Raw genomic sequence first — 17,985 nt, forward strand, 5'->3', positions numbered from 1 at the left:
GATGTGAATGATAGGAAGAAAAAGAGAGGAAGAAGGCAAAAAAATGAAAATGTGCTTTGTGCAATGAAAAGTCATTTCCCCATCACCCACACATGCACACATCTTAAGTACAGAATGTAATGTTTCATGGAGTAAAAAAAAAAAAAAGGGGACAGAGAACGAAGTATGGGCGTTGGGTTTTGATTTTTGCTTTGTTTTTTTTTGTTGTTGGTTGGTTGGTTTGGGGGGGGGGGGTTGTTGTTGGGGTTTTGGGGTGTAAACCCATAACTTCTCAATAATTTTGCTTTTGTCAGAAATTCAGCTGAGGTCTAAGGCTCCATGATAAAGACAGCTAGTACCCAGGATGGTTCTGAGTTTAAGGCCTAGCCAGACAAATCTGTCTAGGTTTGGTCCAAGACACGCCATACCTGCGTAGAAGGATTTGGTATAGAAGGTGACAAAAAATTTATTGAAAATTGAGGAATCACAGTGAATTGCCTTATCATTGTCAGATAGTGTTGATTTCTGTTGCAACATTGAATTTAAAAGAGAATAAGAGGGCACTGTTACCCCGATTGATCCAATACTTAGCACTGTGACATCTGCTTTTTTTTTAGATTTTGTAATTCAATTGACAAGTCATGATATACCTGTATGACTACTCTCAGTTGCCAAGAATGTGGCAGTATAAATGGCAGTGTTAGGATAAATGTGCTGGAACAAGACTGACTCCTAGAGGAATATAGTCTTGCGATATAGGCTACAATTTTACAGTCTGCTCCCTATGGACAGTCTCTAATAAGAGTTTTCCTATTTGAATCTGATTCCAGTATTGGATCACTATCTTTTGATTGTTCTTTTTTTCTCTGAAAAGTACCATTTCCACCTCTGAACATTATGCAATTCAGCATTTATAAGCAAGTGACTGCTATAAGCAAAAGTGCTACGTTTGCTAATGGTTACCTGTAGGGTTATTTGACTGTGTAAGAATTTCACCCCGTACTTAAAACAGCAGAGATCAATGATAATTGAGTGCAACTGGAAGGAAAACATGGATTTTTAATGGCATCTTTATAACCAACAGGGGTAAACAGAAATGGCATTGAAGTAAATGCATTGTTCTTCTTGCAACTAATTATGTGATTCCCTTTGCATGCCATACTTCAGGAGAGGAGGTGATGGTACAAGGTGATACTACAGAAGACACACTAAGCCCTGCTGCTTTCAGAGAGACAGTGGATTAACTGAAGCATAGTTGAGTAAATTATAATCCCTCTGTTTTACATGTGTATACTTTTTAATGAGCTCTACACAGCAGCACAGCATTATGCTAGTCAGTCTTGTTAACACCTGCACACTGTTGAGTTAAACAGATTTTAACCAAGATGAAGCTGATGTTGGCTGAGTATGGAACAGGGAAGAGTTGCAGACAAAGCAATGGCCAAATCTAGGTTGTGTTTCATTGTCTCTGTTCTCTTGCCTATCTTTTTTGCCAAGCTTCCAAGTAGAGGAGATTTCACCAAAAAAATTTCACCTAAAAAAAATGATGGTAAAATAGATTAGAGAACAGAGACTTCTGAAGAGGTGCATCTAAAATATTTAAATTAGTTGTTGGATCTTCTCTGAATCCATATGAATCTATACTACAGCCACTTGGAAGAAATCAACTATAAAGAGCATGGTGGATATTATTGTCAATCAGATAGCTTCCCACCTAAAAAGAGATCTCGGCTAGATTATAAATTCCTTTAAAACTTTCATATACTTGAGGCTTTTTCTCTGGCACTTGTCATAATTGTTGATTCTTTTTAAACCAAGAATGAAATATCAGCAAAATGTTGTCATTAATACTATGTGAATCATTGTTTTGGTTTAGGTTTCGTACTTTCTTTCAAATGAAATTAGGTTGGCAGAAAAACAATTATTTGTATTTTTTTCTTTGCATTTTCCTGTTGGAATATAACACACACACACCCCCCTCACTATATATCAAATGTTTGGTTTTGAAATGTGGTATTTTTGTTTGGGATTTATTTAATGCTTTAATTAGCTACATTTTAAAATTTACATAAAGAAAACATTTTTTTTTAAACTGCGGTGTTTTATTTTTAAATGTTTTTAATGAATGCTTCAGCTGAAAGAGTTTGAAGAATAATCAAATACTTTCTGAGATTCTGAAACATGCATTTTTCAGCTGAAGGCACAGACTGAATGAATAGCGTGTCAGACCCTGATTCTTCAAAGACTTGTGCGTGTGATCTTTCACTTTAGATACAGCCCTGCGTTCTGCTAATGGAATTTTTGTAGACTCAACTTTCATATATTTCAGGAGTGGGTCTAATTGCAACAAAACACACAAAACATTTAGCATCGTGTTGTTTGTGGGTTAACAGAAATCAATGAATCTGTCTTCATCCCAGCTTCCTAAAGGACAGGTGTCATCCTGAACACAGCAGCATGACTAGAAAGTGGTGACAGGAAGGATTTGTAGCCTTATACCCTATGGAAAGGGGCAAACCAGGCCAACCTAAAATTCATCCTAATTCTGCCTTCCTCCCTAAGCATGACTGCTTGGGGACGGACTGTGTCTTCTTCAAGGAGGACCCACTGGCCTCTGGTGATTTCCATCACTTGACAGACCTGTGGCTGGACATCCTTGCTTCCTTCCATGCAGCTCTGCCCCTATAGTTTCTGCAATAATGAAATAAGTTCTCATTACATCTGCTAAGCCCAGTGCCTTGAATGCAAAAGACTTAAAAGATACAAGCAATAGGCATTTTTAAAAGGTAGAAAAATCTACCTTGTTTCATTCTGTTGCAAATTTCCCTCTTTAACTCAGATAAATGTCACACAATTAATAATCACCAGTAATGAATATGATAGCCCAATTATTTGATTTCATTGATTTTGACTACTTAATTTAATTTGCCTGCTTCATAGCATTTGATAAGAAAATGCAAGCTGAGCCACAAGAAGGTAGCAGTACTGTAGAGTTGTTCTAAAATGATCAGAGGCTGGATCTGTTCTTTACTCACTGACAGGGTAATTTTTCTTGCTGTCAACAGTTGCAAAAGTGTTTAATGTTATTGATTCTTTATTCATCCATTTTTATTATTTATACCCTTTATGTGAATCTCCAATGAGAGTTTAGTTCTTACAAGGCGATACCATGTCACCTGTTTTCTCTATGATGAGTTTATTCATTCTGATACAGATAAAAATATCTCCACATGCATGTTAAAAATTAATATGTAGATTTCTCTCGATGGTGTTTCCACCAGCATATTGCTGTGCATCAGGTTTTTTGGTAGAAATATCACCAAGCCAGATAAAGGTTGATAGAAAACATACAGACACCCCCACCTCCCTCCAAATTCAAGTCAGATGAACTCTGCTTAAGTCAGGAAGTTATAAATTAAATATTGTTGGCCTTTTCTATAAATGGCTGTTACCTGAGGTCAGTTTTATTGCAGTATAGGATACCAGAGCCTTACTACATACACTGTTAATACACTGAATGAGTTAGCACATTTAACAAGTGATCATGCCTCACTGTCATTACGTTAACTGGTCTGAGAGTGTGGTAAAGCATACCAGATTAAATCTCAGCAAAAGTTAATGTCCTTTACCTTAAGTGCATTAAGAGCATTTTATCAGTTAAAAGGGCCTGGCTGACTGGTAACTCATTATGCCATGTTAACCTGCTCATTTGTCTGAGCCTTAACTTCCATCTCTTTTTCCCTTGTTTCATTGACAAGATGAAAGCAGTTTTGAATCACTGTCAGAGTCCAGTTGAGCACTACTTCCCACAGAAGATTTTTAGATCATTTGAAGCAAAAAAAGAATTGTTAACTATAAGCAAGTCTTTTGTGGGAATTATTAACTAATTAGCTCATTCTTTAATTTGCACAAATAAGCTAACAGAAGAACTTAATTTTAGGAATTCTAGGTAAAGTGTGAACTTCAATATAAACACTCTTTTAATAAGTTGTGGACAGACAGTGGATCCCCACTGAAAAAGAACCTCTACATTTTCATGTTGAATCAGCATTCATCTATTCGAATCTTAACTCTAAGCTATAAATAATCTCATTTCTAGAGGAAAAGGAGAACTCGTTGAACAATTTTATCTTACAAAATGGGCTTAGAAACATCACTTAATGTAAGAGTCAAAAAATTCTAAACTTACAGCAAATGGAAGGAGAGAATTCATTCGAAGAAAGTATAGAAATGTCTATGTCATTGTTGAGTAAATTCTCAAAGTTCAGCTGTTGAACTCAGTAGACTTTGAATTACGCTCTAATTATTTACAATTTTCATTATGCTTTTTATTGAAAATCTGTTTTAAGATTGCTTTTTTTGAGTATATCTCCTGTCTCTACTTTCTGTTCCACTGGATACACACATTAAAGGTTAGCACCTAGAGCTTCAAGGACATATGTTAGTTCAGAACTTTTGCAAAAAAGTATTAAAAGCACTTAACTAATTGGAACTCATTTCTAGTCGCCATTCATCTATTTCAGTCCTTGTTATCCCACACAATTCTGGTGACTTTGTTATTTTAAAATATTTAAGGCATAAAATTAATCTTAAAAGTTGAGTAAAAATCAGATTTTTTTTTAATTGTAAATTTAGAAAGTGGTGAATCTATTCTATGTGGTAATATGCCAATCTCCAGATTAGACCCTGCAAATTCTGCTCAGAATTCTTGACTGCCTTTATTTTGCTCTATGTTACCACCTCGGACAGTACATGGCAAGTTCTTGCACCTCTATGGAGGCCATTCTTGGTTTATGAAAAACAGATGTGAGACAGATGCAAGATCTGTATGTGTGGACCATTGTCCTCACATACAGAAGCCCAGAAATCAAGCAAATGCACAGCCATCAATGTATAGAGAGACATTTTGAGCAACAGTTGCCCTCAGCACTAGGGAAAACTTGAAAATGTTTACAAGTTCAGGGTGTACCTGGGACTTAAAGGCAGCCAAAAATGCTTTTTCATTACCCCTGAAAAAGGAGAATCATTTCAATGAATATGTAAAATGCAAACACCATGACATCTGCAAGCAGAAGCTATGCTAGTTTCTCAAATTAGTTTAGACTTCACATACTCCACCCCCACCTTCTGTTTAACAAATGTATGCATAGATGATAGAAAAAAATAAAGTCTACAGAAAAAAAAACTAACCCCAAACCATGGGAATGAACTAATTCTCCTGTCACTCAAGTAGTTATAAAACAAGCCAAGCATATACTGAAGGTGAATGTTAATGACTAAGGAGGCAGACAGATGGTCTGACTTTTCTTTAGGTGGTTCATCATACTTCATTATTCACAGAAAATTGTCTTTGATAAATGGATACAATGTTAAAAAGATATTCAGGCAACATATGGGTCACCTTTTGATTATGGTCAAGCACAGAGTACATTTAGTAGATTTCTGCCACTTTATGACTGGTTGCGAATACAGGGTTGGTTTTTGGTTTTGTTTTTTTTGTTTTGTTTAATCAGAGGTTGTCAGTATTAAACTCCATGTTTGTTTCCTGAACTTAAAAGCAAAGTGTCATTCCACAGAAACCATAATTTGTATTGAAGTCTCATGTTTACTCCATAGTGATGACATTTTCTTACCAACATAGTTGGTGATACCTTAAGATCACTACTGCAGGCATCGTTACCTTCGGGGAAGCTCAGTGTGTTCTGGATCCTTCAGGAAATGCTTTAGTGTCTCAGAGTACTCAGCCACCCACATTCAAGTTTTCTAGGAGCAGGAACTTTTTTCTTTTTTTTTTTTTTTTTGCTATGTTGAGTAATGATTAGGAAAAATATATGCATAACCAACTAACCGAAGGAAACTGAAAATTAACTGGCTAGACACCAGCTGCAAATACTGATATGGCAAAGGCTTTTCTTTGCTCTACAGACAGAAATATAATAGTGTCTCAGGAAGAGAAGACAGCTCGTCCCATGACATCTTTCCCTTCCTGCTCTCAACCTCACCTGCCATGGATGTAACACATGGCTGAGTTCTAGCTGCAGGTTTGGAAAGGCAGTCATTCCATTGCACCGTTGTTCTTCTCTACACAAATTTATGGGTGGAGAGGTTAACAGTGACCCACGTGGCAGAAGTTTCCTTCTCTGCAATATGACGCAAGTCCCCTAGTTACTGCAGTTATGTATGTGGAAATCGGGCTTCCAGCAGAGCAGTACTTACATGAGTAAGTTTTACATGTTTTGTGAGTACCAAAATGCCGGAGCAACAATTTGCATGGATGATTTGTATTTATGCAGGGGGAAACCAAGTCAGGTTTTTAACAAACTCCTATCACCACATCCTTATGTCTACTCCCTGCTTGATTTAAAAAAAAAAAGGAAAAAAAATCCCAACTCTGTCGACCGCAATTTTGCAGTGTCACAATTCTATATGTCCTCAGTGGTTGTATGTTATTTACCAAAATATTAAAATATTGCTGCTGCATAGTGTATAACTTGTATTAGACTTCCCACTAATGTGTAATATTGAATCAAGCATTCTGTGTCTTGAATTCTTTTATCAATTCACCTGTGTAATTGACCAGCGTCTCATGGGTATAGATATTGCATTTCAGAGAGGTTGAACTCCTGCAAGCTGGACAGTTAAGATAGTTCTGGCCAATTTAATTATGCAAATGGAAACTCAGTTTCTTGGGAATATATTATCAGCATTACTTCAAAGACTTGCATAGAATTCCCTCCTATCATCTTTTTATGGGTTCTTTTTCTTTGTTGCACAAGTGAAAATGAAATATTACAATACATTGAAAAAATTTGGTGAGAAAATAAATGAGCTAGATACATTTGCAAATGCCTCCTGTTCCAGTTAGAGGCCGGTAAGCTAGGAGTGAGGAGATAGAAATTTTGTTCTTTCTTCCTCTCCTGTCTTGCAGATATGCTTTTACAGAAAAATTCTGTAGAATTTAAATGAAAACAGCATTACAGGTATTTTAAATCACATCAAAGAATTTAATAGAATGTCTAGGCTGTAGCATTCTAATATGCATAAAAAAACCCTATTGTAAAAGGAAATTTTCTCATAAAACCTTTCATTTTGTAGAACTGATTTCTTTACAATTTTAAAGGATTCTATGTAAAGCTGTAAGGGTAACAGCTAAAATATTTTATGCCCTTCAAAACTTAGCATTGCGAAATTAGCCTAGGAATTGAAGAATGGGTAGCATTTTGCACTCTACTTGGAAACTGGGAAGTTGTATCCTAATGCATGTAAAGTTCTAGGCACAAGAAAGCCTCTTTCTTTCCACGTTAAAGTAAGTCTAATCAAGAACCTCAGCGCACTGGTGGAGTGTCTCTAATCCAATGAAAATAAACAAATAGGGTTATTTAGACAATTATTTTACGAATTATTTTAACATTTTGATGAACTATTCTTCTCTTTCCCCACTTTTCCAAGCTATTGGTCTTTTCTTGGGTTCACTAGGAGGAGACTTGACAATAGCACTTGAGTACAAGACTGCCTTCTTGATCTGTTGGGGCTGAAGAACTTTTCTACCCACTGTCTCTTTCTCTGCATTAGTATTAGAGAGATGCACTTATCTGCATAAATGGCTTCTCATGTAGACCTGTCTCTGGGACTGGTTTTTAATTTTTAGACTTTTATTTAATTAGTGCATAATTTCTTTTTGAAAGTGAATTCTTTGAAGTCATTTCTAATCTCTCATAGAAGTGGACATATTTATAACTTCAGGTCTCATTCCCAAGGAGCGATGGTAACTATAATTGTAAGTGCAGGTCAGAGCTTACAACATATCCCAATAGCTTTGAGTGTTAAAACGTCATAAAATAGCTTCACATTTCCATTTTTATAGTATAAGCACGTTTTTCTACAGTCCAGGACAGCTTGTAGGCAATCATTGTGTCTCATGATCTCAGGCAAGAAGTAGACTTCTTAAAGTTTTTAAAGGGCAGGACTACAACGTTAACTCAGGGCAAAAGAAGTTTTTTGCTGTCATGAAATTTAATGAAATTGTCTTGCCATTGAGACTAAGCTGTCTGAGGCCCTCTCTCTTTTGTGTGCTGTTTTGATGGTAACCCATTTTTGGCTAACAAGGTTCTACACTGAAGTCAATCATTAACAGTAATATTAATTTCCCTTCATTTCAGTAATGTAAAAATAAATTATCTAAAAAAATTGTTTCAGCTCCCTCTTTAGTTGAGGAAGAAAAATTCACACTTCCAGAGCATGAATCATCTCACCTAGAAAAACAACTATGTTTGTGGTCTCCATTAATTCCAGAGAGAATCTAGAAGAATAATGTGGGCTAGGATGCTCTAGTTAGGTGAAAGAGTAATTCCTAAATGAGTACATCTCTGTGCTTTGGATAAGGCTATAGATAAGCTACTGAAGATCCGTATCATGTTAACTCTCTAGAAGAATTGTTCTCAGCCTCCCTTTGCCTTGATGTATTGGCATTTTATTGTGGTTTAGAACAAACAGAAATGAAGAAAAATATGAGGTAAGTTTCTGGCATTAGATGTTTAAAAAATAGAGTAAGAGACAAGTCATTTAACATGTCATTTGCATCAAGGTTAAGAATTGTTCCTTAAATTGAGTTGTTTAATCCTTACTTATTTTATTGCTTTAGCTCAAGTAAGTATAGATGCAATTACTTAGGCAGAGACCTACTTGGTCTGTGTCTCTAATCTGACGATCAGGTCTGTTTTGTCTACTTGACAGCCACTTTTCCAGTTATTTTTTATTAATGTATTGGGTTTACATGGCAAGGTTTTGGTAGCGGGGAGGTTACAGGGGTGGCTTCTGTGAGAAGCTGCTAGAAGCTTCCCCTATTTCTGACACAGCTAATGCCAGCCGGCTCCAAGACAATTTCTGACTATCAAATTAGCAACTAAGCCACTGGCTTCTGTGTTCTTTTTCTTCTCTGCTACTGACTGCCTCTTTAATCTTGCATTCCTTTGTCTCTTTTGTCTACAGATCATGAGAACTTTTCAGCACAATGAATCATCTGGAGTACTTAGGCACTTGTTGGCTTTTAATCAATCATCCCATTTTTATTTATTAGTCCATTTTCCATTAACACTGTATAGCATTAGGCCATCCCCAATGAGCTTCTAATGAAACCGGTAGGAACTGTGGATAATCAGTCCTTGTTTGAGAGGTAGTCACTGTCTCAAAGAATTGTGCTAAAAAAGTAATTATAGCCTAAACTGTGAAACTCTCAAAGGCTTTTATGAACACCCTATTCTACATGCACATTTCAATTTACAAGGTTCATTTGAATCAGTGGCTAGAAAGAATAATGCTTAACATGGGTGACAGACACCCAATAGTTCAGATTTACACATTCAGTTGATTCCTTAATGTCACTGTTCACTGACACCATCCATTTCTTCATTGTGTAGTTCATTGGTATAATATTTTTGATTGAAAGACAGTTTGACACTCTTGCTTCTCCCCTACATGGGATTCTCTTACTATCGCATACTCCCTTTTTCAATTTCACACCAATAAGCAGTGCAAAACCGAGAGACAAAAGCACGAAACTTAGTCTTCATGAATGCATGACTGAAAATGCCTTCAATGTTTAAGATCCAGTAACTGCTGACAAAAGCTTGCTGGTGGGCTGCTCTTTAGCGTTAAGAACACAGCCTTTGCCATACATACTGTATTGAAAAAATTCTCTGCATTGTCTGGCAATTAATCCTCTTAAACCACTCGTTGGTTATTTGTATGTTAAAACGAGATTTAGAAGCCAAAAATCTGCATAGCATTAAAAGTAAACTGTATGTACCATTTAAAGTAAACCACATGTTAAATAGCATTGCTGCCAGCCTTCAAATTGGCAAACATACCCATCCAGTTCCTGTTAAATATCATTAAAAAATTATGCTCAATGAGAAGTACACACGTTAATACTTTATGATAGCAGCTAGAGCTGCCAGTCTTCAGCCTGAATGTAATTTGCCAAGACTGTCTAAACGCAGACCACAGAGAAATACCTCTCTAGAAAGGCTTACGGAATACAGGGAAGCCAAAAAAAGCCAGACAGAGACAGGGAGATCAAAAAAATAGTATCTGTCAGCATAGTAAGTGATGATCTTAGCACAATAATTATCTGGTGTCTGATTTTGGTGGGTTTAAGTCACAAGCGGAAGAGTCTCGAGCTGAGAAATTTTACTTAATTTGTTGCTCATCAGCACAAACTGCGGAGGCGGGCCTGCTCCAGGTGGAGTTGCCCACAGGCCGCGGCCCCTCAGGGCTGGCTGTCCCCCCTTTCAGCACAGAGTCGTCGTCGTCCCTCCCGCCCCCGAGCGTGTCCGCAGTCCCTCACAGCTTTCGGTTCGTTTCTTAAATATTTTTGCACAGGGAAGCCCTTTGCTTCTGTGTCTGGCTGAAGCTTTGGGGTTTTACACTGCTGTGTGGGCTGGTTTCAGATCCAGCTGGAACCGGTTCTGGCCGGGTGCTGGCGATCCCCCCTCAGCCGTCCCTCAGGTGCTTCCCGCTTCGTGCCCCTTCCCGCAGAACCTCTTGCGGTGTGCGGCAAACGTGGATTTTGAGGTAAACGGAAAAGGGTAGTGACAACGGGGACTGTCAGGTGCCTAAACAGGCAGCGGGGATTATGAAAGATTCTGAGAGGCTGACTAAGAAAGAAATTACAGTTGATTATGGTAGATTTTGGCAAAGCGATTTCCCAATGGAAAGAATTGTCACACTGTAAATGTGGGCCTATTTAAGGCATTTTCTTTTTCTTCTCGCATTTAAATCGTTTTTGGCAGTACTACCTTAAGTAGTATTCGCTTGCGTTTGCAATGTCTACTTTAAAACATATTAAAGACAAGAACATACAGTCCAGCAGTGAGCAATTAGCACAGTCTTGCCCTACTGATACAGTGCTCTGGCTCAGCTAATATGCAAGCTGCCGTTATAGTGACAGCCTGTATACATGATAAAATAATCCACCTTTTGACAGTTACCTCATGTAGTAGCATCATACAGCACTAGGAGTCAGAGGGAGAAAATAACCTGAAATTCAGTAGTAATTACTGTGAAGAATTTAATACTTGAGCTTACATTTTGCAAGATGCAGCGCGAGATTTTCAAGTCTTTTTAGTTCCATCCTCGCTGCATCATTAGATTAATATTGAGGGTTTTTTTGATCGGTATTCATTTCAGTCACTCACTACTAGTGATGCTTGTGGTGAATACTGTAAATACAACAAGACAATTTATCTTTAATAGTTGTATTTCACGGAGTGCGTTGAGTGACCAAAGTCAGTTGTAAACCAAAGATAGACCAAGGTGGAAGGAATGAAAATGGCGAGAAGCAAAACTGCAACAGTGGATCAGTTTAAGCTGTTTCTTTCCTGCTGTGATAGTTCCAGGGACTGGCACTGGGACTGGTGTTCTTGTGGCAGGTGTTATTGGTATGGGCACAGATCAAGAGATTGTCCTACCCTGCCAAACTTACAAAGTCAAATAACAAAACAGACAAAAGGTGAGGGACAGTACATTGTATAGGTGACCAGCTGCAATGCAGAGAGATTAAATTACATGCCCTTTACTGTCTGGCCAGCAATGGAGTATTTCCACTGGAAACTGCAGCCTGGTGCTGCAACACCTTGGCTTTCATAAGCTATGTAAAGCATCCAAAGCAGACCACATCCACATACGCTTCTCAGATAGAAAGGAAAGCTTATCACTGGTGTTATGATTCAGAATTTATTTTAAGAGAAACTGTAAAAGATACCTTAATTATACTGTTATAGATTAATATTAAGTCAACCAGTGAACCATGAGACAATTACTTTTTATGGTTTTATCACTTTATGGTAATTTTTACATACATTTCAGCAGCATCGCTGGTCCTGAGTGTCAGCAGGGCATCACTCAAGACAGGCGCTGCGTACAGGAGTAGTTGATTGGTCCCTACTCTGAAGACCCTATATAGTAGATACAACATACCCTAGGTGGGAGGAGGAGAAGAACCACAGGGTGATGAACTGGTTACAGGATGGCCAACAGGTATTTTAGCAGAAATAGTTACATATCCTGGTTCTGGCACTTGCACATTCTACTTTCATGAATCGTTGCTCCCTAGAGAGTAAAACAACTTTTCTACAAATACATTTGTCTCTTGCTAAATAGGTTTCAGCTAAGGAATTGCAGTTTAGCTATGCATTTGTAAATGGTTTTCTTCATTTGGGATTATGTATTAGACTGTTTGATATCACATGATTCTGCTGCATGTCTGGATGACTTTAAAAAAATAAAGAGCGTATAATGAATAATATGCTTTCTTCAGGTTTTGAGCTAAATTATATGGTATGTTAAAAAGTATCAAAACTTTGAAATTACTAGTATTTACATACATGTTCTGGTAGTATTAAATAATACAAACAGTGACTTCACCACTTCTATTCATAAAAAATATTAATGAATCAATTTTTGTATCATACAGCCAGCCATGGTCCTTAAGATCATTAAGGATTTCTGATATTCATTTTACGTTAAAGGAGAGGGAGAAATGATGAAAAGGTTTTCAATGGCAAAGAAAAATACAGGAATATATATTGCAGTGTTTTTCAAGTGTACAGTTCTATTGATTTAAGCAACCTGTAAAAGGAAAACTAAGAAAAGTGATATACCAGCCCAAGTAGCAATTGTAGATTTACTCTGAATTGCTCGTGTTTGCTTCTGAAAATTCATAACCTGAGGTAGGACTGAACAATGAAAGAGAAAAACCAAGCATGTAAAATCAATTGATGTGCTGGCCAGCTACCAGAACATCTTTATTTTCAATAACCACGTTCAACCATGTTTTATATCTATTTATCACTGAACTCATTGGGCAGAACAAAAAAGGTGCTAATGTTAATACCTCATGAATATGCACAGAAAATGTTCCATTTTGGTTAAATATCAACAATTATACTAACCTCTTTGTTCTTTTGTGTTTAATAAGAATGACAGATAGTGGGTGCTGTGGGCTAAGACTGTTCATTAACATTGTTCTCTTGGGTATGCTTGACATTTAATTTCAAGACACATGTGAAATGAATGTAGATCCTGTATTTAGTTTTTTGCATTTAAAGAAATTAAGCATTTCTTTAAAATAATTAAAAAAAAAAAAAAGGCAGTAAATGTAGGGCGTGTCCTCAGAAATACCATACACTTTTTGAAAGCAGGCCATCATTTTTAGGGAGGAATAGCATCTGATGATCAAAATAAATCCTCACAAATGCTTGCTGGCATTCAAAAGAGAAGATAAATTCCTGATTAGTATGCTTGCTAAACTGAAGTACCTGTTCTGGCTGTGACCATGAGCAGCCCATCAACATCAAGCCTACTTAGCTTACACACGTGTTTTATGCCACCAACAATAAATTTGGTATACCATTCGGTTTGGTGTGAAAAACCTCACGAACATATGGAAAAGGTGTGGATTGTCCTTCAGGGGTAGAAGACAGAAGGGCAGATAGACAATGTCAAATAATTTCACATATTACAACAACTCACTTGTAGCAGTTCTGTGTTTGATGAATGTCATTTAGGCTTGTCATCGTATCAGTGCAAGCACATATGTATGCCTGTACATGTATATACATTTCATGCAAGATGTGGGGGGTTTTTTTGGTCTTTGAATATTTTGGTCCATTCCAGTGCAATATCTACAAAGCTTACAGCTACCAAAGCTTGTTACGCTGAAGTTAACCCTGTTAATACATGTACAGAGGCTACTTGTAGAAATACTGTGGGAGCTGAAAAGATGTAAACCCCTTTCCATGCCATCAGCGGAAAAGTGTCATGCCTTGATACAAGATGCGTGTAAAACACCTACTTGCAAATGATGTAACTCTCAGAAGGGTGACAGGTGGGTCCAGAAAGTCCAGTTCTGTAGATGATGACATGCAGAAAGCAACTCATTCTTACCTGAGTTTGCCTTAGGTTCCTCAATCTGTTTTATACAGAGCTCTTCTTTAGTGTCGTTGTGTGTCAAATACCTGTTAATCCACTTTATCTCCATGTCTTTGGTTTGAATCCTGGAGAGAATGGAGCATTCTCTGAGGAACAATGCAGGACAGTAATCACTTGTAAAAGTTTATGTGTATCCCAAGGTCATTAATAATTTGCCTTGGCCCAGGAACCCCAGAATTATTTTTAGTGACCATATTTTAATCTTACATAGCCTTTGTGGATTTCAACCATGTTTTCAAAAAAAGGTTGGGTATTTAAAGTAAGTGCTCGTTTGCTCTGTATCTAATAGCTGTGCTCTGGCAAAATTACTGTTCTCCTAGCAGAGAAGGTAACAAACCATTAGAAAGTAGTCCTTATTGCAGAAAGCCTTGTTTTTATGAGTTCCCAAGTAAATTTAGCAGATGGCCTCTGTGATGTAGATACTGTTACCCCTAATGCCCTGACTCGGCTCTAGGGAGGAAGATTTTTTTCTTTGCTGAAGTTACAAATTTCCATCATTACAATTATTTGAACAGAAAAGACTGGGAAGAGTTCATGGTTTTTCTTTTTAAAACACACATGTAGTTTGCAATAATTATTTCTCTCCTATTTTTTAATCTTGGGTTTAACGGAAAGAAAAGTTTTGACACTGACAATGTCTTATGTGTGGGCTTGTCTTGGTTGAATCCTCTTGTGTTCTTGCATCTGTTGTACAGTCTGCTAGTTCATATAAAATATTTTAAAACACAGTCACAAATGACATTGTGTTTTTAACTTTTTTGAAGAACCTAGAGCTTGCTTGGCATAAACAGTGGACTTATTTCCGATATATTGGAGAAAAACAAAAGAGAAATCTTCAAAAACTGTATAAAGCACTTATAGGCAGGTGAATGAAAATTTCCTTAGGTGACACAACATGTATTGTCTAATTTTAAAGACAGCTATGTGTCATGATATTCAGATATCAGCTTTCAGTGATGCTTGTATTTTCAAGCTTCTGTATTTGCTTTCTTTTGCAAAGCTTGGCACATTCTCTAGAGGAGTAAATATTACTAGTCTCATCCTATACCTGAGAAATTGAGGCATAAGTCGGTGACAGCGGTAGTCTAGCATCAAACATAGTATTAGAAAAAGAAAAGGAAGATTAATGAGATGGTGGCCTAGGTGCCTGGGCTTTGCTATGAGATTCTGAGGCTCATATCTGAATGAAAACATCGACATTAGGTATTGAAATATTCTTCCTAGAAAATGAAGCAAAATGAATAAGGTTTTATGGGATAGAAAGAAGAGCACTTTCTCCTCGAGCTCTCCCAGATGGTCTCTGTATGAACCAGCACACTGCTGGTGTAATTTTTAAGATTGTGAGGTTCATATAGAGTAGGTCAACTTGAGGCTAACACGAGTGTGCAAGTTAGTAAAGAAGAAGAAGGAATGAGGGGATTATTTTCCACAGAAGGAGTTCAAATAATTTACCCCATATTCTCTCTTTACTTTTAGTTCCTCCTTCTTCAACTTGCAGCTGAGAGTTGATAAATATACCTTTGTCATGAAAACGCAAGGGGAAAGGAGCAGTACTGTAACTTTTAAATTTATGGTAGAAGTCTACTTAAAAGATGATAAAGTATCAGTACAGGGAGGAAGATACCATGACTACTATATCCTGCAATGAAAAACAAGTCTTGTCCTGTCTGTGGTTGCAATGCTAAGTGGGTTTTCATCTAATGTGCAATCAGAGCACCCTGTGTGAAAAGAGATGCTCGCTGATGATCAAGCGTTTGAGAAACAAGAGTGCTCAGCAGGTTTTAAAAGAAATCAGGTGAAATCTTCCTTCAGATGCCACTGCTTCTTTATATGCTGTATTGCACTGATAGAATACAATGATGAATCATCTGTCATGTCAGTGTATGACACACTATATTTGTGATGAGTAATGTCCTGAACACAAATTTCATTGCACCACAGTAGAATTTATCTATCTTATACTCCCCTTGGCCTATACATAACCAAACCCATCAGGCATGATTTTGCACAGTGCAGAGGCACAGTATTGATCCTGTGTTAGTGAGATCAATGCTCCATGGCCTCTGAATTACCCTTGCCATGTAACAGGATGGAGGCTCAAGAGCCAGGTTGGATAGTTCATCACAACCTGAAGATCAAGCTGTGATGGGGTGGGAAGCTTGATTAAAGGTGAGGAGCCTTTAAAACAGAACAGCTGGTTCCAATGACTGCCCTTGATTACAGAGTATACAACTGGAGCATCAGGTGGGGCTATCTAATTAAGCTGTGGAGTGCAACAGAGCAGGAGCTCTTGGTAGCAAGTTCCCAGAGACCTGAGGGTGGCCAAGAAAGGACAAAAGGCTAGTGAAACACTGAGCAGAGCCCGGGAAGCACAAGTACCACGTCAGAAAGAGGTGGGTGAAGCACTTTTGGAAGCTTATGCTTACAGACAGGTTCATTTGCATAGACCATGAGAATTACTTCTGGCAGTGGAGGTTAGCTCTCTGTAGGCACTGATTTCTGTTGGTTTTGTTAATGGCTAATCTCAATGAGTCTTGGTAGTCTGACCAAAATTTGGGGGGTTCTGTTAAATTAATGTGGAGAGTATATTTTGGGAATGGAGGGGCTATAGCCATATACAATGCTGTATCCTATGTGAGGAAAATGTTTATCATCCCTTTGGTTGAATCAAGTAACAAATAAACATGTGAACTAGGAAATGTCTTATGGGGGAAGGTGGGGAGGCAGTTTTAAACTCCTCTTATTTTTCTTAAGCAGTTATATAGAGCTGCTCATAGGCCTGAGCTAACTATTCCTAAAAAACAGATACTATGCCCCCAGGTCTCCTGCCTGTTCCTAGCAGACATGGTAGGCTGCCTTTGTACCTTACTTAAGATTATACTGGATTGGAATCACAGTATCTGAGTAAGGGAGGGCTCTCCTCTGTGGGCTAGCAAAATCTTCTGTAAAGATTTCTGAGAGGAAATAGGGGCTATGCAGTCTTCTTTCAGCTCATTCAGCCACTCGCTAGCAGAGGATTCAGAAATCACAAGGCAAACACAAATGAATTTTCCTGGGGGAAGAAGGGAATTAAAGGAAAAACTGGAACTGGAGGAGCAAGAAGGAGCCCGAATTTTGGGTTGCTCTCTATGCCTTTCCCTTGTGCCAGAGGCTGCTCACAAGGCAGTGCATTTTACTCCCCATAGCTTAAGGCTATGCCTGAAGGCACCTTTTAGTATTATCCATTTGTACTAAGGCTGCACACCTGAGACCAGCCAGGATAGTTGAAAACATTTCACAGAGGAAAAATCCCAGTCTGCCTGTGGTTCTCTAATAATAATAATAATAATAATATAAAAAAAAAATCCAGCTGGCTAATAATAATAATAAAAAAAAAATCCAGCTGGCTTTGTTTCTAAAGGGAATGTGTCTCTTAAAAGCAATAGTTTGCTGGCAACCTGGATTAACACAGACTTTCAAAAGCAATTTTAAAAACAGTAACATTGCCATGCCCAGCTTCCCCCCTACTCTTCAACAGGTTGGTTGTGCATATTTAAGTTCACTAGACTTCCTGACACACAGCCTTCTATTTTTTTTGTCTTTTAATTATGCCTATTTAATAGTATACCTGCTAGTTTAGAGATAGCAGATTAAACAAATTCTGTGATGCTTCTTTAGCAGTACCTAATTTATAGTAGCTGAATGATGGTAAAAGCTATCTGCTTTAGACAGAGTCCCTTTGATGGGGAAAATTCAATCAGATCTCCGAAAAGTGCTTTAACAGAATTCTGAGAATTCTTTCTTGTGTTTCTGCCACTTTCCTCAATATCTTTAGTTGGTACTTCTTTGTGCTTTTACTGTACATGCGTGACTTGGGAAAGAGACTCCCGTGTGATAGTGTTAATTTTTTTTTTTTAAACTATAAGACACATCTGTCCAGTGAGAAACTCTGTCTTAGTAGAGCATTTTTGTAGCTGAGCTGCCTTATAGAATTCTCTGTTTTATGTGAATGGCTGGGTTCCTGTACTCTCTCAATAT

The sequence above is a fragment of the Aquila chrysaetos genome, chromosome 5, assembly GCF_900496995.4.
Source record: "Aquila chrysaetos chrysaetos chromosome 5, bAquChr1.4, whole genome shotgun sequence".
NCBI classification, from domain to species: domain Eukaryota; kingdom Metazoa; phylum Chordata; class Aves; order Accipitriformes; family Accipitridae; genus Aquila; species Aquila chrysaetos.